Source organism: Hemicordylus capensis, chromosome 3, assembly GCF_027244095.1.
Source record: "Hemicordylus capensis ecotype Gifberg chromosome 3, rHemCap1.1.pri, whole genome shotgun sequence".
Lineage (NCBI taxonomy): Eukaryota > Metazoa > Chordata > Lepidosauria > Squamata > Cordylidae > Hemicordylus > Hemicordylus capensis.
Window position 1 is genome coordinate 63,914,468 of NC_069659.1, and position 25,144 is coordinate 63,939,611.

Sequence of the window (25,144 nt, forward strand, 5' to 3'; positions counted from 1 at the left end):
CAAGTATTTATCTAACCTACCCCATAGGGTTGTTGTGAGAAGAAAGTGTGGAATATAGACACTGCCCTGAGCTTCTTATGGGAAGAACAGGATTCAGGGAAATCATCTAATAAAACAAAAAAGATTATGGCTGACACGCAGAGTAGTATTCCAAGGACAAAGCAGAAGGCTACAACCTGCAGGCAGAACCTTCCTGAGACACAGGTGATCCCTCATAAGAGCATCCTACATCACGGTGGGACAGACCCCACCCCCCACCCCCAGGATCCTTTGCCCTCCCTAATATACATATCCCTTCCTAGGGACTCATCATTTCCCCTTCCCTTTCCTAAGTAACAGGGAAATAGTGTCCCCCAACACACACACACACACACACACACACACACACACACACACACAGACTGATTGTGCTTGTGTGGGACTATTTTGGTGCAGGGCTCTTAGGAGGGCAGCAATACCATCACTGTCAGAAGAAGCGCTAGCATGGCATGGCATGGCATTTAAATGGATTTCAATGCCCTTTCCATGCCGAAGACAGGTGGAACACTCTGAAAATTCACGATTGTATTCAGCATGCCCCTTTCAATATTGTGGCCCATCACGGCTACTCTGCTAATGTGCTGACACTTTGCCCACAGTCTGGCCATGGAGCTTGCTGGGATCAGGCTTGGTGGCCGAGCAGCAGGGAGGGGCTCCCCTCTCCTGTAACTGGAGGTTGACAGACCGCGGTTGGACTGCAATGCGATTTTCAGTTCAAAATTGAAACCGCAGGTTTGCCAACCTCTGGTTTCATGTTAAATGTGAATACAGCCAATGTTACGTATTCAAGCTGATGTTAATTCAGCTGGGTCTGTGACATTTTAGAACAAAGGTGCAGAAGGTTTAAGCAGGGAAGTACAATGTATCTTCAAGTGCCTGGCTTTCCTTACAGGAATCAACTTACACAACTCTCCAAAGACAAGGCAATGGAAATGAAATTAGCAAGGAAATGTAAAGAGATTCATATTGGAAACAGTTCAAAGGCTCTGCCTTCCGCAGCCTCGGTGTTCTAACTTGTTTCCGGAGAGCTTTTCCTTTATAACACACTAGTCCTAAGTATATTTACTGCAATGTACATCTCATGGATTTCAGTGTGATACTTATATTTCCAAATTTATGTGCTTAGATCTGAGCTGAGGATTACTACTTTACTTTCAATACTCTGCTGATGACAATTTAGTTAATTGGCACACTTGCATGTTCTCTCTGCCCTGTTTAATGGCCTCTCCTTTCTGATTGTCCTTGCCTACTCTAAGTTTCAGTTGCTTTGAATTTTAAGAAGCATAACCCGCAGATTTTATCATCTTCCTTTCTTGTTTTAGGAATTTATTCTGGGTGAGTACCAAGAGTGTGCTGCCAGTATTACTCCTTGATCAATGGAGTGTCCCCAACCCAGCCCTTCATTTCTATATTACATTGTGTCAGCCAGAGGCTTAAACACATTGAAGTTTCTGCTGTGTTATTTTTCTTCATTCAGTATATCATCCCCAGAGAGCACCAGGGAATAAATAGATTTTGTGTCCAGGTGTTATGTCTGCATTGTGCACATATCAAGCTATTGCCATGCATCTAGGCACTGGAAGAATGTAATGGAGACACATGTGGGGTGCAATACCATGCTTTCATAATACCATTTTATTTCTTGGAAGACTTCGGAAACACTATTCAGAGTGTTGGCTCCCAGATGTGAGTAGAGATTCTTTCTTTGGTGGGGGGCAGAGTTAAAGATTAAGTACACTTGTAAACAGTGTCCTTTACTACAAAACATTCGGAATATCACATTTTAATCTGTACATGCATTATATAATAGTGAGTCCTTTCTCATGATAACTGAGAAGGGCTTAGCAGGTGGGCAGGGAGGAAGGTTTTGTTACCTTCCCTTCCCCACAGACAATCCATGGAGGGCACTGGGTGTGCAGATCACGCACCCAGATGATCCTCCATTACCTCCAGAAGCATGGAGGGTTAGGGGCTGTAATGCATTGTTCCACTTCCCCGCCCCCAGCTACCATAATGCACCACGCATATGCACGATGCATTGTGGATTCTCGCAGCACCGGCCATGAATCCTGCAGTCTGCCAGCCCCAGCAAGCAGCAAGGCAGACAATTGAAAAAATGGGGCTAAGGGAGTGCTTGCTCCCTTAACCACATTCAAGCTGCGGGCTCCACAGGCAGGTTTGCTGTGGTGGCAGCCACTTGCCTCCTGCAGCTTCTCATGAGTAGCCAAGAGCGGGCTTGGCTGCCTTCACCAATATCACCACTTGTGTGGTCAATACTGAACAAAGTTACTCTATTGTTTTAGGTAATGTTCTCAGAATCAGTTACTTACTTGCTAGCTAGTTGCCCTTCACTCATATTTATTAGTTGTCTTCATTTTCACATGGATAAATTCCCCATAATATAACAACATGCAGATGTTTTCAAGCAAAAAGTTCTCAAAGTGAAACATAGGAAGCTGCCATATACTGAGTCAGACCATAGGTCCATCTAGCTCAGTATTGTCTACACAGACTGGCCATGGCTTCTCCAAGGTTGGTTTACAAGTCGTTTACATAGCAAAAGACAAAAGGACATAGGAAGATAGGAAGCTGCTGTATACTGAGTCAGACCATTGGTCTATCTAGCTCAGTATTGTTTACACAAACTGGCAGCAGCTTCTCCAAGGTTGCAGGCAGGAATCTTTCTCAGCCCTATCTTGGAGAAACCAGAGAGGGAACTTGAAACCTTCTGCTCTTCCTAGAGTGGCCCCATCCCCTAAGGCGAATATCTTACAGTGCTCACATGTGGTCTCCCATTCAAATGTAACCAGGGCAGACCCTGCTTAGCTAGGGGTAGCATGCCTGCTACCACAAGACCAGATGAGGGAGCAAGCAACAACAATAACAACAGAAGTGCGTATTGAGGAATCCAGCCAGGACTGAGAAGCCAGTCAGAGGCCAGGATTGAAGCAAAAAAATCAGGACCAAGATGCAAGCCAGGACTCAGGACTGAAACCAGAAGTCAGAGCCAAGGAATCAAGCCAGAAACCAAGGCTGAGATGGAAGCCAGGAGTCAGGACCAAAGCCAGAATAACTCCTGCTAACTGAGCAAAGAGACACCTTTTAAAGTAGGGAGTCTCATATTTAGCAGGGGGAGAGCAATTGACCCTATGCAATCCCAGCATGGAATCTCTCCAATGGTTCTTGCTGGCATCTACCTTGTATTTCTTTTTCGATAGTGAGCCATTTTGGGACAGGAAACCACCTAATTCAACATTTATTTCCCGTAAACTGCTTTGAGAACTTGCTGTTGAAAAGTGGTATATAGACATTCGTAGTAGCAGTAGCAATAGTAGAATTCAGAATCTAAGAGTCAAGTCAGAAGTCAGGACCAAGAAGCAATCTAGGACTCAGGACCAAACCAAGAAATCGGACCAAGCCTGGATTTAGGAGTGAAGCCATAATTTACTATCCAGGGAGTCAAAGTAAAATTTGGGAAAACCCCAGCCCAAATAGGAAGCTCTTATTATAGAAGGAGCCAGACTGGGTGGGGTCAGTAAAGAGCCTGAGAGCCTTTTGACTCCATGTTGAAGTTTCTGGCTGTAGTTTTTGTAGCGCGTTATACCTTGCACAGGCACTTCCTGTTATCATAATGAAACAGTAAAAATGTACCCTCGCTGGTAAGGGGTTTGTTTGTTTTTAAATTGTACACAGTTATCAATGTTTTAATTTACTGGAAAGTTTTTTAAAAATCATTTATGTATAGTAACTGGTACATAACATACACCTTATATGGTAGTGCATAGTTATTATCAGATGGGATGTGCATCCCCCTGGGAGAGAGAGAGAGGTGATGGATACCTTTATTTTCTAAAAATACATCAAAAATTATGATGTTCCCAGCTCACTAAAACATTCATAGCAATGAACAAATAAATCGATAGCAAATATTAAGCTTTCCCCCCATGCATTTGCTATAACAATTTATTGAATGTTTAACAGCTCCACAGTGGAAGTCACACATGTTTTATTTAAGTAATAAATTATGGTTGTCAGTGTGCAGTGCATCTCATGTAAGGAAAGAGAGAGAAGTTGTGGAAATTTTACATCCTCCTTTCTCTTCACCTCTACTTGATAACTGAACCCAGTACTAAAAAAAGTTAAATTTTGCTGCAATAGGTTAATTGGTTGAATGAAAAGAATATTCTGATACCCAACACATTTGCTTGGAAGTGTGGCCTAGTGAATTCACTGGAATTTGCTTGTGAGTAAGTAATTTAAGAATGACAGCTTTATGGAGGTGTGGTTGAGGCAGGCATCCTGCTGAACAAATTCCACTGCAGAAGTGCTATGGACAATGCAAGAGGTGGCAACAAAGACGAAAATGTACTTGGAAGAATGAATACTATGCAGATCAAGGAAAATAACTTAAAGGATACTGGCTGACATCTTGACTATCAAAGTGCGTGCACAAGAAGGGACTACCAGAATGCCCTATGAACCTGCATGCAACTCCTGCAGTACCCATGCTCATGCGCTTCTTTGCAGCTTCCCAGTCCCACTGCATGCACACTGTTGCACAAGAGCCATTAGAGTGCAGAGCACTCCCCACATTCCAGAAGCACCCTGGAAGGTCGGAAACATCTCACTGCCCCTCAGCTACCTGTTTCTCATCTTACAGAGCACTTCTGTGTGGGAAGTGTGGCGAGTGGGCCAAACTCTAATGGCTCTTGTACAATAGCATGCATGCAGGGAGACCGGGGAGATGTGGGGATGCTCCCAGTGCACCTCCCCCTGAGTCCCCTTTTATACATGGACTTCATTAATCAGGATGTCAGCCACTAGGTACAATTCAGCTCACATTAAGCATGTTCTAAAGTCCTATTGATTCCATCAGAAGTGAGTTAAGCATGAGTTAGAGTGCTTAACTTCAACTGGATTGTGCCAACTGTTTTTTTCCACTTATGGTTTCAATAACCCTAATTCAGGTTCAATAATTGCCTACTTTGTCAAATGAGGGGAGCGGAATTATGAAGCTCTTTGCCATGTTGCAGTCTCTACTAAGCCTTACAGCAAGCTTCTCCCCCTCCCCTAATTACTTTAACTAGTCCAGGTACAGACATTGGGTCAAACTACAGGTGAGTGAAGGGGTTGAAGCTCCCCTCCCTGGATTTCCGAGCGAGAGGCAATCCCCCCCCCCGCCAAGTAGCATCAGCAAGCTCTCTTGCTGTCAAGTTCGTCAGTCCCTTGTTGTCTTTGCAGCAACTCAGCAAGTTCTTAGGAGGCAGGCTGCTTGCTTTGTTTGATAAGACAAGCAATAAAGCAAAGATAAGACAGAGAAAAGGACTTTCATCAGGCAGTGGGTAATATTGCCTGCAAAGAAACAATGGAGAAAGAGCCTGGAGGGAGTCAAAGAAAGATTAACAGGGCTGGTGGAATACATAAGAACAGCCCTGCTGGATCAGACCCAAGCCCTATCTAGTTCAGCATCATGTTTCACACAGTGGCCCACCAGATGCCTCTGAGAAGCTCACAGGCAAGAGGTGAGGGCATGTTCTCTCTCCCTTGCTGTTGCTTCCCTGCAACTGGTATTTAGAGGTATCTTCACTCTGAAGTCGAAGGCATTCCCTTGAGGCACAAATGACTTCACTCGAGGTCGACCAGGCTCAAACTATCATACTTTGGATACATTATGCATAGACCCAGCTCTCTTGAGAAGTCCATAATGCTGGGGAAAGTTAAAGGAAAGAGAAGAAGAGGATGACCAGCAGCAAGGTAGATGGTCTTGATTATGACAGCAATGAATGAACCACTGAAAGACTTTAAAGGCCAAGCTGAAAACAGATCATCCTGGAGAGAATCTATCTATGTGGTCACTAAGAGTTGGCACCTATTTGATGGCACTTAATCAATCAATCAATCACTCTGAAGTTGGAGGTGACCTATAGTCACCCGATTCGAGCCATTGATAGACCTGGCATCCATGAATTTGCCCAAGCCCCTGTTAAACCTATCCAAGCTAGTGGCCATCACCACATCCCATGGCAGAGAATTCCATAGATTAATTATGCACTGTGTAAAAAAGCTTTAGGACCTTTTTGTCAGTCCTAAATTTCCCGGCCTTCACTTTCATGGGATGATCCCTGGTTCTAGTGTTGGGAAAGAGGGAGAAAAATTTATCTCTGTCTATTCTCTCTACTCCATGCATAACTTTATACACTTCTATCATGTCCACCGTAGTTGCCTCTTTTCCAAATTAAAAAGCCCCAGATGCTGTAGTCTTGCCTTATAAGGAAGTTGTTCCAGCCCCCTGATCATTTTGGTTGCCCTCTTCTGCACTTTTTAGAGTTCTACAATGTCCTTCTTAAGATATAGTAACCAGGCTGCAAGCCCCCCATAACAGGGTTAACGGAATGCTCGCTCAGTTAACCTCATTTAAAGGGGAGGACATTTAGGCAGGCTTGCCACTGGGAGACATATGGTTCCTGTTGCAGCACACGAGCAGCAGAAACCGGGCTGGGCTCCCTTACCCTGGTTTCTGCAGCTCGTGTGAATCGCCTCAAAGAGTAGAGCTGGTCTTGTGGTAACAAACATGACTTGTCCCCTTTGCTAAGCAGGGTCCCCCCTGGTTGCATATGAATGGGAGACTCCATGTGTGAGTACTATAAGATATTAGGGGATGGAGCCACTCTGGGAGGAACATCTACATGTTCCAAATTGCCTCCCTGGCATCTCCAAGCTAGGGCTGAGAGATATTTCTGCCTGCAACCCTGGAGAAGCTGCTGCCATTCTGTGTAGACCAGAGATTCTCAACGTGTGGGTCCCCAGATGTAATTGGACTTCAACTCCCATAATTCCCAACCAAAGGCCGCTGGGGCTGGGGATTATGGGAGTTGAAGTCCAATAACATCTGGGGACCCACACGTTGAGAAACCCTGGTGTAGACAATGCTGAGCTAGATGGCCCTAATGAGTTATTGCTGGAGAATGGGCCTCTCCTAATAAGGGGGAAAGCCTGGGAAAACCCTCTGTAGTTAGCTACTCTTCAGTGCTTTGACTATAATGCATTTGTTTTAATTCATGTAAAAGGTTTATTGATTTTTATTTTAGATTGTGGGCTTCAATTTACAGACTGAAAAAATGTATTCAATTTTTTAAACTATGTGATCAATTGTTGATTAAGAGTGATTTCTGGAAATATAAATAATGAATGCATATAGATGAATACAGCTATGCCTATCCTGGGTTTAGTCATAGGAACACAGGAAGCTTCCTCATACTGATTCAGACAATTGGTCCACCTAGTTCAGTATTGTGTACACAGACTAGCAGCAGCCTCTCAAAGCTTAGGGTTAGTCCCCAACCCTAACTCTAACCAGGTCTGCCCTGGTTGCATATGATTGGGAGACTAGAAGTGTGAGCACTGAAAGATATTCCCAAGGGATGGTGCCACTCTGGTAAGAGCAGAAGTTTGGAAGTTCCCTTCCTGGCTTCTCCAAGATAGGGTTGAGAGAGATTCCTGCCTGCAACCTTGGAGAAGCTGCTGCCAGTCTGTGAAGACAATACTGAGCTTGATAGACCAATGGTCTGACTCAGTACATGGCCACTACCTATGTTCCTATGTAATGCTCCACTGTTATTCAAAGCAAAAAAATGATTATAAATTCCTATGAGGTTATGACCTGTTCTGGAATACTGTGCTGATGCTTATGGGGCACTGGGAAGTCCACCTAGTCTTCTTTCCATTCCTTTGCCCAGATTTCATGCAGGATAAAGACCAGATACCAGCCATCCCCGTGGTTTCTGATTTAGTCTCTTCTAAAACCTAATCCTGATTGCAGAGTGGATAATGGCATTAACAATTTGCAGCCTGAGCCAAACATCAGTAAAACCTGTGTTCAACCAATGAGCTTATTCACTATTTTTCAATATATATCTCAGATGTGAATATGCATATTCTCAGATAATTTTGCTTGCACATCTTAATGTGTGCTGTGGTTTTAAAAAATAATGAATTAGAAGACACCCTAACTATGAATCTCAGTTTTGAACCTCAAAAGGCAAGGCATTGGTGAAACATGACAAATGGGTGAACCAGTCAATGGTTTTGTATACAACCAATCAAATATGCCATGGGTTTTCTCTGATTAGTTTTATGCAAATAGTTGCTTCGACTTATGCAGAAAAAACTTTAAAGCTTTAATTCTTCCCTATACTACAACATTGTCAACCATGACTTTACTATTCTGCTAAATTATTTTGGCATGTGATTAATTACTTTAGTACATGCATGTATGTGTGTGCAAGACAGAAAGAGAGAGGAAAAGGCAAGGCAGGAGAGAGAGGGTGAGAGAGAGTGAGTATACACAAGTTATACATAAAGAATTGCTGAATACACACTCTTAAATATCATGATATTTAAAACCCTACATCGGGTATTTTTAAAAATCATGCATTTGAAATGTTATATACAAAGTGCATGTATAAAATGTAATTTTATACATGCATTTTGGAAATGCTAAATGATAACAGTTTTCTTCCTCCTGTACCTACAGAATAGTGAAATGATGTACCTACAATGTACTGCATAAAGTGTGCGTAAAAATAAAACAAATTAAACCTATAATAAGGTTAGAAATTATATCCTCCCCATGAAGACTTGAAGGCATATAAGTAACTAATTGCACAGTAGTAGCATTAATCTTAGGTAGAATCAGATATTAAAACATTGCCAATGTACTGCAGTAGTAAGGGCAAACTAGCTGTCCTTGCTCCACAGAAATGGTAGTCTCAGGGGTGTAACTATAATAGGGCAAGGGGAGACAGTTGTCTGGGGGCCCACTGCCTTGGGCCCCCACCCCGCAGAGGCAAGTCACATGACTGACTCCCCCAGCCACGTACCTGCCCAGGCTTCCTTCAGTTGTATTCATCCTCCAAAATTGATGTGAGTGTTAAGACCTGGAGCTACCAGAACAGCATGTCTTTCTCTAGTACCATTAAATGACTAGCATCGTCCACAATTTACAAAACCCTTTAAAAATAATTTAGGATGATGTTCTATTGTGACACATAGGAGATAGATAGATAGATAGATAGATAGATAGATAGATAGATAGATAGATAGATAGATAGATAGATACTTCGGCAGGTTTGGCTTTTTTAAAGCCAAACTTTGGGTTATGGCTCATTTGACCCACGAGTATACCCCTTAGGTTCTGGCAAACCTAGATAGATAGATAGATAGATAGATAGATAGATAGATAGATAGATAGATAGATAGATAGATAGATAGATAACCACCTTTCAGATGAGTTGGCCATTGAACTGCAGTCTGACAAGAATGCAAGAACTCCAAAAGAGTTCAGACATGACAGCAGGGAACTCAGTCTGACTATTGGAAGGTTCAGATTCCTGGGGAGCCCTGCTGTTGTGATTTGCTTTAGGTGTAACATCACTGCTAACTAGAGTTAAAGCTAAGATTCCCCTGTAAAAAGCTTTCAACCGCTTTCAAAGCTGGGTTTCAGACTCAAGTTAAGAAGTGACATCTGTTTAGCATTACTACTTAGCAAGAACCTGCAAGAGGTCCTGAACTCTTTACTATGGTTAGAAGATCAGGATTGTTACATCTGTACTGGATCAATTTCTGAGATCTGTGTTTTTGATGTAGTGGTCTGCTCATTTCCCCCTCTACACACACTTATATAGCAAACATGAGGAGCAGGAAGCAAGACTGCACCTACCAGAAACAGGATCATATCCATCAGATACAGCCTCACATCCGTGCATGCACTAGCTCCTAGCCTCCAATGTCTATGTATTTGGCAAAGTGTCTGAAAGGGATGATCATATGTGTACAGCTGTACACAGGTAGACTCTCCTCACTATATTTACTTAATTACTTACTTACTTGATTTATTAATTATTTATTATTTATTGATTTGATTTGTATTCCTTCCAAAATGGCTCAGGCGGTTTACAATTAAATGGCGGTTTACAATTAAAACACACCACTAAAACAGTAAAGAGCTAAAACAAATTAAAAAACAATATAACAATTTAAAAACATTTTAAAACAACAATTAAACAATTACAGTGATTAAAAACCCCAAAATTGGGTTTTGAATTTTAAAATAAACCAGAAATTAAAACCCCCACAATTGAAGAACCTGAGAAAGCTTGGGTGAAAAGAAGGGTTTTCAGGTGTTTTTTTGAAAATTGCCAGAGATGGGGAGGATTGTATCTCAGCAGAGAGTGCATTCCACAATCTCAGGGCAGTGACCTAGAAGGCAAGTTGACAGTAACTGGAGACAGACCTCCTCAGATGACCTCAATGGGCGGTGGGGCTCATAACAAAGAAGACGCTCTCTTAGGTACCCAGGGCCTAAGCTGTTTAGGGCTTTGTAATTTATAACTAGCACTTTGTATTTTGTCCAGAAACCTACTGGCAGCCAGTGTAACTCTATCAGTAAAGGAGTAACTTGGTCTCTCCGAGATGACCCAGAGACCCACATGGCTGCCGCATTCTGAACCAACTGAAGTTTCCGGACTATGTACAAAGGCAGCTCCACATAGAGCGCATTACAGAAGTCCAGTCTGGAGGTTACCAACAAATGTACTATGGTTTTGAGGTCATTGATCTCGAGAAACGGGCGCAGCTGGTGTATCAGCTGGAGCTGATAGAAAGCACCCCTGGCCACCACTTCAACCTGAGAAACCAGGGAGAGGTGTGGATCTAGAAGTACTCCCAGAATGCGAACCTGTTCCTTTTGGGGAAGTGTGACCCCATCGAGAACAGGCAGATCAAAATTGTCTCTAGAGTTCTGACCCCGCACAATAAGTACCTCCGGCTTATCTAGATACAGCTTCATTTTATTCTCCCTCATCCAGCCCATTACTTCCTGATGCTTCCAGACAGGCATTTAGGGAGGATATGCCAGCTCCTGAAGAGGTTGACATGGAGAAGTAGATCTGGGTGTCATCAGCATACTGGTAAGACCCAGCTCCAAATCCCCTGATGATCTCTCCCAGCGGTTTCATGTAGATGTTAAAAAGCATTGGAGAATGTACAGAGCCTTGAGGGACACCATACTTAAGCTCAGATTTTGAAGAGCAACAGTCTCCAATAGACACCATCTGGAATCTATCTGAGAGGTAGGAGCGGAACCACTGTAAAACAGTGCCTCCCACCCCCAACACCCTCAGACATTCCAGAAGGATACCATGGTCAATAGTATCGAAAGCTGCCGAGACATCCAAAAGGACCAACAGAGTCACACTTCCTCTGTCAATTGCCAATTGGAGATCATCCATCAGGCCGACCAAGGCAGTCTCCACCCCATAGCCTGCCCGAAAACCAGTTTGAAATGCGTCTAGATAATCAGTTTCCTCCAAGACAACCTGGAGCTGAGAGGCCACCTGGAGCTGAGAGGCCACCACGCTCTCAATTACCTTGCCCAGCCATGGGAGGTTGGAAACAGGCCTATAATTGCTCAACTCCGAGGGATCTAATGCAGGCTTCTTTAGAAGAGGTCTAATGATTGCCTCCTTAAGACAAGGAGGCATCCTGCCCTCCCTCAGAGAAGCATTTATGATATCCACCAGGCTGTTTACAACAACCTCCCTGCTAGATCGAACAAGCCATGTTGGACAAGGGTCAAGAGAACAAGTGGTAGGCCTCACCGATCCAAGCAGCTTGTCCACGTCCTCAGGAGTCACAGACTGAAACTGATCCAGTCAAATCACATAAGAGGAGTCATTGGGGACCTCCAGCTCAGACATCAAATTAATTGTGGAGTCTCCATCTAGGTCGGCCCGAATCCAAGAGATTTTATCTGCGAAAAACTCTTTAAACACATCACAGCGGGTAACTGATTACTCCAAATTCTGGTTTGGGGGGGGGGAGAGATACTAATCCCGACACAACCCTTAACAACTCCGCTGGATGTGAATTCGCAGAGGCAATACGGGCAGAAAAGAACCGCCTCTTTGCCGCACGTATTGCCTGAGCATAGATCTTTACATGTGCTCTATGTCGCAATCTGTCAGATTCGAGTCGAGTCTTCCTTCACTTGTGCTCTAGTCGCCTACCTTGCCATTTCAGCCCCCATAGATCTTCTGTATACCAAGGGGCCAATTTTGAAGCGGGTCGGAGGGGACGCTTGGGAGCAATTGTGTCTACTGCGCTGGTGAGCCAGTTGTTCCAATTCTCAACCAGGGCATCAACAGGATTACCAGCAAAGCCAACATTAAATCCCTCCAAGGCTTCTTGGAATCTTAATTGATCCAATAACCTCTTCAGGCAGACCATTCCAATGGGCCCCTCACCCCTGCCAAGGTGGGAAGTGGTTGTAAGTCCAACCTTAACCCGATGGTGGTCTGTCCATGACAATGGGGAAATCACAGGAGTCCCCACCCATGGAACACCACCCCGATCAGAGTAAAATACCAAATCAAGCGTGTAACCTGCAATATGCATCGGTCCAGAGACCTCTTGGGATAGGCCCAAAGTTATCATTGCTGCTATGAACTCCTGAGCTGCCCTGGACAGATTCGTCCCAAAATGAACATTGAAGTCCCCCAGCACCAAGAGTCTGGGAGACTCCAACGCGAGTTCCGCGACCAAGTCCATGAGCTCAGTAAGTGATTCCGCTGGGCAGCGGGGTGATCGGTACACCAACAGAAGTCCCAATCTATCCCTGGCCCCCAAACTCAAGGACACACATTCAGTAAGGTCCGATACCTTGACAGGGACCCTGGTAAGGGAGATGTTGCCCTTATAGACAACGGCCACCCCACCTCCCCGCCCACATCCCCTCACCTGTTCCTCTACAGAATATCCTGGAGGGAGAAGCTGGGACCAAACTGGACCACTAGCCTCCCCCAACCAAGTCTCGGTAATATATGGATGAGTTCAGATTTATTTTGGACTGACCTGGCATTACAGCGGAGCAGGGAAAAGCTATGTGGGTTGTTGGGAGTGCTCCCCGAGGTCAAAGACCTGGCAGGACAGCCAGAAGGGGAGACCGCTATTAAGTTTCTGGCTACCCTTCCCCTGGAACGGCCCGCTGACCTGCCAACATTACTTCTTTTATATACTACCCTTCCAATAATGGCTCAGTTATGATCCCCTTCCAACCCCTTCCAGCATGCCACTCAACATGTAAAGGACAGGGGTTGCCAGGCATGAGGAATGTTAGGGTCATGGTGGTCAGCAGTCCCAAGCATTCTTCCTTCCATACACTGGGGGTACATTTGGGAGTTGGGAACTTGTGAAAATCCCTTCCATTGTAGCTGCGCAGTTTTCAAGAGTGGTGGGAAAGGTTACTACCCCACCCCTCGTGAAAAATATGCAACTACTATGGTAGGGATGTTCACAAGTTCCCAACTCCCAAGTATTCCTTCAGTGTATGGAGGGAAGGATGATTGGGACTGCGGCCCATAAATAAAGATAAGAGCAAATAACCCAGAACAGTAAACATGGGTATGTTGGATTCTGGCTGACTGTGAGATTTGCCCATCTACTAGATGATGAGAACAGTATGTCTCTAGTCAAGTCTCATTTTTTATGAAAAAGCAAGTAAATAAATAAAGAACTTCTACAAGGGAAACGGCTTTAGGATGTGGAGCTATGTTGTGATATTCTTCACAGGCACTTACTGTTCTTATTCACTATTTTTAAAGCCAGACTTGTTATTAAAACAAGTACTAACTATCAATGAAAGCTTTCAGAAGCAGTTGGGAAAGATTATTGCCAAGGCTTTTGCAGGGAAAAATGATAGCCTAGTTCTCTCTTTCTCACACAATGCCTTAGTACAAGCACAATAGATTCTGAACAATGTTACTAGAACTACACGGCTCCCTACCATCGCTTGTTTTATTACTGTACGAAGTGTGATTGTCTGTAGGCTTCAGTCAAACCTCAAGGAAGTGGTTCTGTACAATAATCCTATTCAGAGACTCTCCATTCTTCTCTTTCATTTACATTTGAATGTACTGAACTTTATACTTTGCCATGCATCACTATTCATTGGATTAGATCATTTTGCCGGGAGAAGGAATAACCTCAGTACAAGCTGGAAACTTTTTATGTTAAAAAAAAAAAAGTTTCATATTTGAAGGAATTACAATTCTTCCCCACATCTCTTTTCTCATCTTTGGAACTAAATCTTCAGTTATTCATTATCTATAGCTCTTTCAGCAGTAGAGTTTGGGAAGAGAAGAAGATTTCCTATGTTCTTGGTTTAGTTCTATAGCGTTCAGCAGGGAATATGGGGACTGTTCTGTGAAAGGCCTTTTTATCAAGTCACTGGTAGTGGGCCAAAGCATATTGGTGCCTCAGGTACCAAAGACCACCACCCCTCATCATCTGCTTCCTTACCTGGCTGCATGGCTGGTGATGTATTATATATATGTTATACCAACAGGCAGGCAGGCAAATAGCTGGACTTCCTCTTCCTTGGATGCTGAATGTCAAAAGCAGAAAGGGAAGGAAGTGGTAGAGGAAGTATAAGAGGAGAGAGTGCTGCTCATAAATTAAGCTAAAGAGTATCATCTTCTCTTCTCTCTAACCGTAGCTCAAGACAGTGGGGTGCCTCAAGAGTTCACACACACACACACACACACACACACACCAGCACTCGCTTCAGGATGCTGCATGGAAGTCTGGCCCTTCCACCATCTGATTAACACGGGAAACCCACCTTAAATGCTACACATCCCAGACATGACCATTGTCTGTTCCTGTCAGTTATATGTACTGCACACATCTGGACTAAGGAGGATGTACAGGGCATTGAAATAATGCCCTGCCTCCCAAAGTGACATGCCTTCTATCTATCTATTTATCTATCTATCTATCTATGAGCCCCTGGTGGCGCAGTGGTAAAACTGCCGCCCTGTAACCAGAAGGTTGCAAGTTCGATCCTGACCAGGGGCTCAAGGTTGACTCAGCCTTCCATCCTTCCGAGGTCGGTAAAATGAGTACCCAGAATGTTGGGGGCAATATGCTAAAATCATTGTAAACTGCTTAGAGAGCTCCGGCTATAAAGCGGTATATAAATGTAAGTGCTATTGCTATTGCTATCTGAAACATTTTAATATACTGCCCACTCCGAAGACTCTGGGCAGTGTACAAAAGCTTACAGAGCAAGACAGCATTAAAATTACATTCTAAATTAAAAACTAATGTAACTAACAAAAAGAAAAAAACAAATGGGTAAACTACAGGGTAAAAGCCTGGTGAAAAAGAAAAGTCTTCAATAGAGATTTAAAAATCGACAAAGAAGGAGCTAAACTAATCTGAAGGGGAAGGGAGTTCAGAGAAGTGGAGCAGCAACCAAAAAGGCCCTTTCACGGGTCCTAGCACCCCGAACCTCTCGGAAATCAGGGACTGACAAAAGGGCCATTTGAGAAGATCTGACCGGACGGGATGTAACTGGATAGGAGAGGCGGGTCTGTAGGTAGACAGGCACCAAGCCCTGCAAGGCTCTGAAGGTCAAAACCAGGACCTTAAATTGAACTCGGAAGTGAATAGGCAACCAGTGCAATGACTTCAGGAGAGGTGTTACCCTGTCATATTTTCTGGCACCCATGAGTAGGCGAGCCACTGCATTCTGGACCTGTTGTAACTATCCGTTTGTTGGTCCTAGATTTCCTGGCAATCAATTTCATGGGATGACCCCTGGTTCTAGTGTTATGGGAGAGGGAGAGGAATTTCTCTCAATCTACTTTCTCCACACCATGCATGATTTTATAGACCTCTAACATGTCTCCCCACAATCATCTTTTTTCTAAACTAAAAAGTCCCAGGTGTTGTAGTCTTGCCTCATAAAAAAGGTGCTCTAGGCCCCTGATCATCTCGTTTGCCCTCTTCTGCACCTTTTCTAGTTCTACAATGTCCTTTTTTAGATGTGGTGACCAGAATCGTACACAGTACTCCAGGTATGGCAGAATCATCGTTTTGGATAAGGGCATTATAATATTAGCAGATTTATTTTCAATCCTCTTTCTAACGATCCCTTGCATAGAATTGGCCTTTTCCACAGCTGCCACACATTAAGTTGACACTTTCAATGATTATGTATAATGCATGTGGGCCACCCCAGCACCCCCAAGTGCAGTTATGGGGCTGCTGAAACCTCTATTCTTCCCTATGGAGAAAAACCTTAAAGCCCCTTGTGGGGTGCTGGGGTGGCCCAGAATGAGTGGTGGTCTAGTGCACAGAGGGTGCCAACCACCCCCATGGGTTGCTAACCCATGGGGTACTGGGTTCTGTTGTTTCTGAGGTGTTCTGAGTGTAGATTCTTTGGTACCATATTAGATTTTCCATGACAAACCATGAATCCACTCTCATTTGCTAACATTAAAGACACGTAAACTTCAAAAAATCACTTAAAAATCAGCCCTTTGCCCAGTTCCTTTCAAATAATTCTGATAGCTTCCTTTCCCCCCTTGGGCACTACCACCCACCACACTCTGCTCTAGGCCACCCCTTGGCCCCCAACATGAAGTTATACATTTGCTGACACCTCTATGCTTCTTTATGGAGAAAAACCTTAAAGACACGTAAACTTCAAAAATCACTTAAATATCAGCCTTTTGCCCAATTCCTTTCAAATAATTCTGATAGCTTCCTTGCCCACCTTGGGAACTACCACCCACCACACTCTGCTCTAGGACACCCCTTTCCCTCCGACGTGAAGCTATACATTTGCTGCAATCCTCATTATTCCCTATGAGGAATTCAAAAATACTTTAAAAATTCACCAATAATCAGAGGAGTGTCCAATTGCCTTGGGGTTTTGTGGGTGGTAGGCACCCCTGAGTTTGAACTGGTTCAAATTGAACTACTCCCTGTTTGGTTAGAATTCGAACCTGCAGCTTGAACCTGATGGCTGGTTTGTTTAGAATTCAAACCTTCGAACCACCCCGGTTCGAATTTGAACTGGTTCAAATTTGAACTGGTTTGCACATCCCTAAGCACAACCGCTTACTCAGCTGTACAAGATGCCAGCACCCATGTCTTGTCCCTCATGTTGTGGGCACAAACCTGCCCCCCGCCACATTTCACAAGCATGGCAGTAGCATTCTTGTAGGGCTAGTTCACATAAAATACCTGTGCATCTTTTTGGGGTTTTTTGCTCCAACAGAGCATCTGAACACATGAAAAACTTTAGTATTAACTGGGCCTTACCACAAGTACAGCCACAGCTCAATTGCAAATGAATTCTTTCTAGCCCCCATGAGCATTTGTGGCTGTCTCTGTAAGAGTGTAAATTCAAACTAATAGATTCTCTATTCAGCAGTGTAGTCACTGCTGAATAGTGGTGCAGGGGAAAATGCTTGACTAATAAGAAGCAGGTTGCTGGTTTGAATCCCCACTGGTACCTATATCGGGCAGCAGTGATATAGGAAGATCCTGAAAGGCATCATCTCATACTGTGTGGGAGATGGCAATGGTAAACTCCTCCTGTATTCTTCCAAAGAAAACCACAGGGCTCTGTGGGCACCAGGAGTCAAAATCGACTTCACGGCACACTTTACCTTTATTCAGAGGTGTACATAAAGTTCACAATGATATGGAGTATATAAGCAAGAATAAAAGCATTCCTACATGTTTTTGTAGGAATGAATAAACCCGAGTCTGATCAATTCCCAAAATGAAAATGTATTTCTCTTTGGGGATGCGAAGGGTCCTAGTATAATCAATCTAAACAATTATTGATCATATGATTATTATATCTTATACAGCAAAACAATTAATACTTTTCTTCTCTTGCTCTTCTTTCAGTTTGACCATATCTTTCTCAACACAACACCTTAGCTACAACCCAACTAGTGATGAGAAGAGATACTGTGCTTTATCACTCCTGCCCTTTAGGTGGCTAGTTCAGCCATATTTGTCCTGCCATTGAGGTGGGTAGGTTTTCTGGGCATGATCTCCTCTTATACTGATTAACTCAATTTTATTGTGCTGTTTTGATTACATCCTGTTTTCAATTATATTAGCTGCCTTGAGGCTATATGGCTACAATATGGCATACAAATAAAATACAAATAATTATGTATTACTGTGCTTAATGGCTTGATAAGACACTTGTAGGGAATAAACATTTTTTCTTCAGACTCTGCTGTATCGTCCCACATTTATTTGTTTATTTAAAATAAATATAAAATAAATAAACAAAAACATTAATGGACATATAATATACATTTCATTCATTCATTCATTCACTCACCCACTCACTCATTTCATTCAGTTTATACACCGCCCCTCCTGAAGTGCCTCAGGGTGGTTTAATTAAAACTAAAACACATAATAAAACAAAATAATAAAACATTTAAACCAGATTAAAATTAAAATGAGATATCCTTAAAAGCCAGGCTAAAAAGATGGGACTTTAACATACATGATTTTGCTAATCTTGTGTACAATCAATGGTACAGTGTCAAAGGAACTGTGAATGTTCAAGAAACATTCATCCTGCACAAAGTTGTTGTTTTTTTATGGAGAAACAGCAAAGTTTCTGAAATAATTTTTTTAGACATCTTGGATATATGTATAAACAATGGTGATATCCTTGAGGGAGAATTGCAAAGGATAGAGATAGTGGGTTTTCTGAGGAGAATGTTTGGCTTGGCCTTCAGCAAAGGTTTGAAAATTAAATTCTGTTTTCAGCCAAACAGGCAGAGAATCCTGCATTTGTAGTTACTGGAACCAAGGGAGTGGCTAGAGCTGTAGCCAAATAAGTGGCTGGAGTTCATCATAATAGACCTTTGAGATATAAACAGTTCTCTATAACTTTTTTGTGGATGCATCCAAAATGAGATGAAAAAGTATCACATGTTATGTTGAATGCTAGTAGAGCACTAAACTTCCTATACCATGCATTTTGTGTGCAATGCATTTTAAGGGCCTGTATCCAGTTTCACTTTAAAAAAAAACATGTTTGAGTGAAACTACATCCAGAGGTGCTCTTATCCCTGGACTTCAGGGCTGAAGTCCAGGGCCTCCACAGCCCCTGCTCCCCCCCCCCTTTAGTCATTTCCAAGTGGTTTGGTCGCCCAGTGGAGCAGAATTATGCTTAGTTTGCAGGGGAGGGGGGCCTCCAAAGACCTCTAGGTCCAGGCTCCAAAATTACCTAGGTGCACCTCTGACTACATCTGTACACTCGTACAGCCTAATGTCTGAATGGGGCTTCTGTGACTGGTTGGGTTTCCTCTGCCTGTCTCTCTGAGTGCTGGCAAGCCAATGATCGAAGAGAAAGAAAAATCACGAATTCTGATTGGCTTTTGAGCACTAATTATGCAAAGTGGGCAGTGAGTGATTATGCTAATTACTGTAGCTTGAGCATTGGAGACATAAGCCCCATTCAGATGCTATGGAATTCTCCTGCACTCATGCTTACTTGAAAAGCAGGAGGAAGTCCTGCCCCGCCGCTGTCACTCACCCCCTCAAGCCCAGCATTCCTACTTACCACACAGTTTGAAGGGGGAAGCACTCTAAATGGATCTTGATCCTGTGCTTCCCTTTTCAGACAAACGATGTGGTTGTAAGCATGAGTGCAGGAGTGCTCCATAATGTCTGACTTGGGCTATAGTGAACAATATTTTTGGAAGTGAAAGGAAACACAAGGAGCCAGAGGAAGTAAAGCCCTCTATTGGAAAGAAGTGGAAATGTCCACTCAATCTAATCACTGTCGGTCTGCAGCCCTTGGTCAAGGGTGCTGGTAGTTCCAAGTCCTGTCCCCTGCAGGGTCCCACACTCCAGTGGGGAAGCCTGGCTGTCCTCATTGAAGAGGTAGGAGGGGGTGAGTTGATGCAGGCCCCTGAACTGGGTTTATTCATCGTCCTTTCCAGAGTAAATGGAATACAGACCAGATTGCAGAGACTGTCCAGCGGCATCCACAAACTGCGCTAGCACAGGATCTACATGCCCCCTGGTTTCCATGAAGGTTTCCCCAATCCTTGGCACATTTGTATGCTGTGTGGCAGCAATAGGTGTGTATGAGGGCCCAGGATACACGGAGCTTGCAGCCACCTCTGGTGCCTTGGAAAGGGTTGCTGGCATCGATGGCAGGAACAGCACTGCCAGATAGAGAGGATGTAATCCCAAAAGGAGGGGTGGCGTGCTGTCACCCCAGGACCCAGGAACAGCTAGGAACCTTGACTGCCAAAGGAGGGGAAGTTGGGATGGCCGCATGGGACACCATGGAAATGGCTTCAGTTTATGCACAGGCAAGGGCGATGGAGGCAGCGGCCATTCCTGGAGAGGCAGTGGTCATGTTGGCTGCATGCAGAATGGGCCTGCTTATCCCCTGCACAGTATTAGGGGCAGCCATCTGGCTAGCCCTTGGCCAGTCCATGCTGTGGCCCCTTGGGTGACATCCCTCCTATCTAGTAGGACAGATGCCAGCGGGTCATAGTGGGCCATGGTCCTGGGCTCTACTCCAGAAAGCTTATTGTGTGAGGTCACCTCCTTAAATTTCTTTTTGAGGTGCTCCTTTGAGATGCTCTTTTTGCACTGGATCGCAGTGCATTTGTACCCACAGAACAACATCTGCTGGGAGCAGATGTAGTCTGGTGAGGGGCATTGATGTATAATGGGCCAACCCCCTCCAAAATTGCATTCAGGGTGCCGTAATCTCAAAGAGGAGGGGCCCTGTAGAGGTGCAGTGCTTCAATACTTTACAGCGGTATGTTGTGCACACCACTGTTTCTGCACAAACAGCTGCCAGTATGGCTTAAATGGTGTGACATGTGAAGTGGTGCATAGGTATACCAACTCAGTTGTCACCATCCACATCTTTCTTTTGTGTGTGTGTGTGTGGGGGGAATACCCAGTTCCTGTGGAAAGCAGCAGAAAGCCGGCAAACCCCAAACAGATAGTATCACTTTAAATATTCTAAATGCGGGGCCCTAGCATCACTGTTGCGAGGCAGAAGCAGGAAGAGGAAGGAGGATGGGGAGGGCATGGCCAGTTCCTGTGGAAAGCAGCAGAAAGCCGGCAAACCCCAAACAGATAGTATCACTTTAAATATTCTAAATGCGGGGCCCTAGCATCACTGTTGCCAGGCAGAAGCAGGAAGAAGAAGGAGGATGGGGAGGGTGTGGCGATTTCTCTGAGAGGTGGCCATCAAGAACCTCAGTGTGCATAGAGCTACCACATTCCTGGGTGGGTCTGGGCTACCCTCTCTATGATTGCAGTTGCAAAAACAGCATGAAACTGGTTATGGCGGCATCAGAGTTTGTATGTAACGCTGCCATCCCCAGACCTCAGGTTGGAGTGGCGAAACTCAATACAAACAGAAGGTTCATACTTGAGTTTCGTGAGGCAAACTACAGGTTGTTGCATACATTTGGACATACAGGAATTCCAACGTCTGCCCTATTTAATGACGGTTTCATGTTATGTGCAAATGCAGCCAGAGAAAACAAACAGAAGAAAGAAGAATAGATTGCATGTGGAGGGGAGACAGGGAAGAAGAGGGCAAACATAATGGGGGTGCTGTCCCACCTGTCCATAATAAGGGGCCTCCCTTGGACAGGGCAATGAGCCTCAGGCCTGTTATAGATCAAGTTATGATTGGCTGTAAAGTCTCTGCAGAAAGACCAGACACAGCCTTCCTAGAAGAGGGAAAGAGAAACAGGCAGGGGATTGGAGATCATTTCATAGAAGCTTGTCAAAGATCTGAAAGAAGGGATAAGAAAGGAATATTGAAGTCCTGAAGGGAAAAGGGAAAGAAGAAAGAACTGTGAGTAAGGGGAGACTTCGGGAAATAGCTGTTAGAGAAAACTTCATGCCTTAACAACCAGTAAGGAGAAGCCTTGGACAAGTTGACTAAAAAAAAAAAAAGTGGTGTCTTCATGATTCAGCTGCCAGTGGCAGCCTCATATTTCAGCAATGCCAACTTTCAGCAGCCTGGTAAGAAGAAAGAATTCCAGTCAAGATGTAGCTAAGCTCTGTGAGTGTTAAGTAGGTGCTGTGTTTAAAGTAATGTCCTTGGCTAGTTCTAGGCTTGTACTTTGTCTGCCTGGCCCACCACACATAAGAATGCACACTTATCACACACACGCACATCCTTCACCCTGCCTTGGCAATTGGAAAATCTCTCCCAAATCATGTGGTGGTGGGGTGATTGTTCTGAACTGTCCCTGTGATTGTGCTAGAAATACTAGTCTCAACTTGTATTTCTAGCATGTGAACGTATATTTCTAGCATGTTCAAACATATGACCCATCCTACACAATTAGGAAAAGGTGTCCTGGTGGGTCAGAAAAGGGGAAGGATGTGTGCTCTCATGGTGCATGCATGTCCTTATCACATGTGATGGGCTGGGTTGATGAAGTATAATTCTAACTGGCCCTATATTTAGTAGGGAAGTGACCTAATGCAAGGTTAATGCTAAATCCCTTCACTACTGTATTAAGGTAGATCTGATCCAATATATTTTTTAATTAGCATAAGCCTAATAGATTTTCTTTTTCATAAACCTTAATTATATTTTGGTCTGTTCTAAAAACAAAACAAAACTGGTCTCATTATCTTTCTATAATGCACCTAGAACAGAAGCAAGGATATAAGTAAAAAGGGTAAATCAACACAACATCCACAGACTGTCAGAGGCTGACATCATAAAACCCTGGTGATGTGTGCATGAAACACTGCAATCATACTTGAGCTGCTAGATGCAGGTCACACACACCACAGCACTCTTGAATGCTGCAAGTACTATTAATCTGCATGGGGAGTCCACATTTCACACAGAGATGGTATTGGCTGGATTAGGACAAATATGTGTGTTCCACTGAAATCAATAGAGTTGCAGTGACTTTATTTTCGCTGGATTGCATTTGCCGTCAGCAGCCACTTTATAAATCTTTTTAGCCCATGAAAGTTGCTTAAATTTATTATTTCATTTACAGATCTCGGAGAAGTTCCACATATGCACCATTTGTTATATAGTCCAAAGAAATTATTGGGCTTACATTTCTTCTGAAATTGCCCAAATTGTCAAGCTCATTTTCTTCGTCTGCTTTCAAAAATTTCTCGTGTGATGTATGGCTTGATAAGGGCTATGTACAAGAGCTTGTAGGATGCAAGCAATCCAGCATCATATTTAGCTTCTATATTAAATAATGGCACACTGATTGGTCCCTGGAGTAATTTACACCCATGGATTAAGTGTCAAGATTGAAAAATTGCACTTTAAATCATCTCATAGCTGTAGTGAGAAGGTTTAAGCTACAGCTCAGTCACTGCTCTCTTGAATACTATATTTAGTCACTCTGCATGGATTCAATAAACCGAGCCTGGGAATTGATGTGTAAATGATCTTTTTTTTTTTTCCCCCTCATGGGACTCATACCAAAATGTAGCAACTTTAATATAAAACAGAGCCCTGAAACCCTATTTCTTAAAGAAGACATTTGAGCACCTCCTTGCCTTAGAAGTGTACTATTAAATAGAATATTACATGGGCTTTTGTGATGGAAGCCAGTATAACATAAATATTATTTGTAGCAAATGTCTTTATGTGGAAAGGGAATAGATTGTTTAATATAGTCTCTTTGTAGCAGTCACCTGGCTGAAGTTATTCCTAGCGAGGAATTAATGCCACCATCCAGTATTGGAGAGTTATTTATTCATTTATTCAGATGTTTAGCTCAGCCTATTCCTTGTATCCAGGGCAGATCAAAAGTCTCTCATAAGTATAGAAATATTTGCTTATGCATCCCATTCTTTAAAATGTTCATTCTGGCCACTTGAAGTGAGCACTTTATTCTGAAGGACAGACAGACAGATTTACAAAAGGTGCTCAGGACAAGTTAATATTTTTAGGAGGAAGCTTTGCCATGAGGTGGGAAATGCCTGTAATCATTTTGTGGCCTCTTGTTCTCATATATTCACATATACAATAAAGCTGCTCCTTCCCCATGGCTCCCACCAAAGCAGGAGGGCATTGTTACATCCTGCTCTCCAGGAGATAAGACATGTTGGCAGTATCAGTGGCATGGCAGCAATGGAGCAAAGGGCCAGTCGGCAGCAGTCAGTGAGGTTATTTAAGCTAGCCGTTTGCTGTGTTGGCTCTCTTCATCAATTAGCTCAGTCCACCCTTCAGTGTAGGACCAGCTAGTGTAGGATTTTTTATCCCCACAATGATTGGCTATTGAAGGTGTTTTATTCACTTGGCTATGTCCCCCACCCTGCCCCTTCACTGCACATGGATGCTTTTAAGGGCACTTTGATAATTAGTCAATGATGTTGTAAATAGGGTAGTCCTGGTCACAATGGTAGGTCAATGCAGAGAGGATAACTTCAGAAGGGATGGTCTTCAGAAAGGATTATTGTAGCATTGTCATTGGTGAGCAACCAAAGGTACTATTATAGTGCAAAGGGTTTTGCTTTCATGGAACCAGCTTTCAGGGGTTTTGAGTCCACAGGGGTTTGTGAATTGGCCACTTTTGGGGATTTGTTTGTATCACCCACTCAGAGCTATAAGGCTTGGGACATAGTGACTCAGGCAAACCTCCCACAAGTACAGATAATTTGTGAGGCCCTGAAGGTGATTGCTACTGTTCTCTGGGCTTGGTTTCCTCATCTAAGAAAGGATGGAGGCAGGAATCGCTTTGGCTTAAACTTTCTCACCCTAGAAGTCATACCTGCACTACAACTGATTCCTTATGTTTCAGATAAAGGTTTAAATGTTGATTTAATAATTGTGGACCAAATTTAACATTCACATATCTCAACTCTTATTTGGGACCTCTTCGCAATTATATATGTATTTCAATTACTGAGAAATATATATCAACACTGAAAAATGTATTTCAATTACATGTAAAAACATGTAAATACTGAATTACATGTATCAATCATCATTTGGTTAGGTAGTATTCACTATACTATGATCATATAATGTACACTCACTCAGATATTGGGATTCTTGTGTGCCTTAAGCATACAGGTCAGTCATGGATTATTACTCTCTTCATGCTCTTGGTTTCCTAAACTGAAGGAAAGAGAAACCAAAAGGGCATGTAAGACCACCCCATTCCTAGTGCTTAGGTGTGTAAGCCACAAATCACTGAGATTTATGTCATTCTTGTGTGGGGCAAAGAATCCCAAA